Below are 387 nucleotides of genomic sequence, written 5' to 3'. Positions count from 1 at the left end.
CTGTTTTGTAAAATCTTGTTATTATTTGTGACTTGAAACTGCTAGAGTCAAAATAGTCCCAGAGGCTAATATTGAAAAGGACCAGTTCTGAAAGAGAGCACCTCAGATTTTTATAAAAGCCCCTGAATAATTTTCAAAAGCTAATATTCAGTAACGGTAAAAAGTCTGTGATCTCCCAACTATCATATGGCCCTGGGTTTTCCCATACTTGGTATTTCCTAAAAAGAAAATGATATACTGTTCCTGCATGTTTGGGGGAGTGACATCCTAACAGATTTTCAAAATTGCAGTTAGTAAATCTCACCAGTCTTTTAAAAAATGCTACAAACTCCTTTGTTGTCTTCCAATTGTACTTTGGTAATTAGATTTTGGGGTGTGATGCAGTTG

This window comes from Natrix helvetica (genome assembly GCF_964273705.1).
Source record: "Natrix helvetica genome assembly, chromosome: 10".
Lineage (NCBI taxonomy): Eukaryota > Metazoa > Chordata > Lepidosauria > Squamata > Natricidae > Natrix > Natrix helvetica.
Note: the sequence above shows the minus strand (reverse complement) of the source record.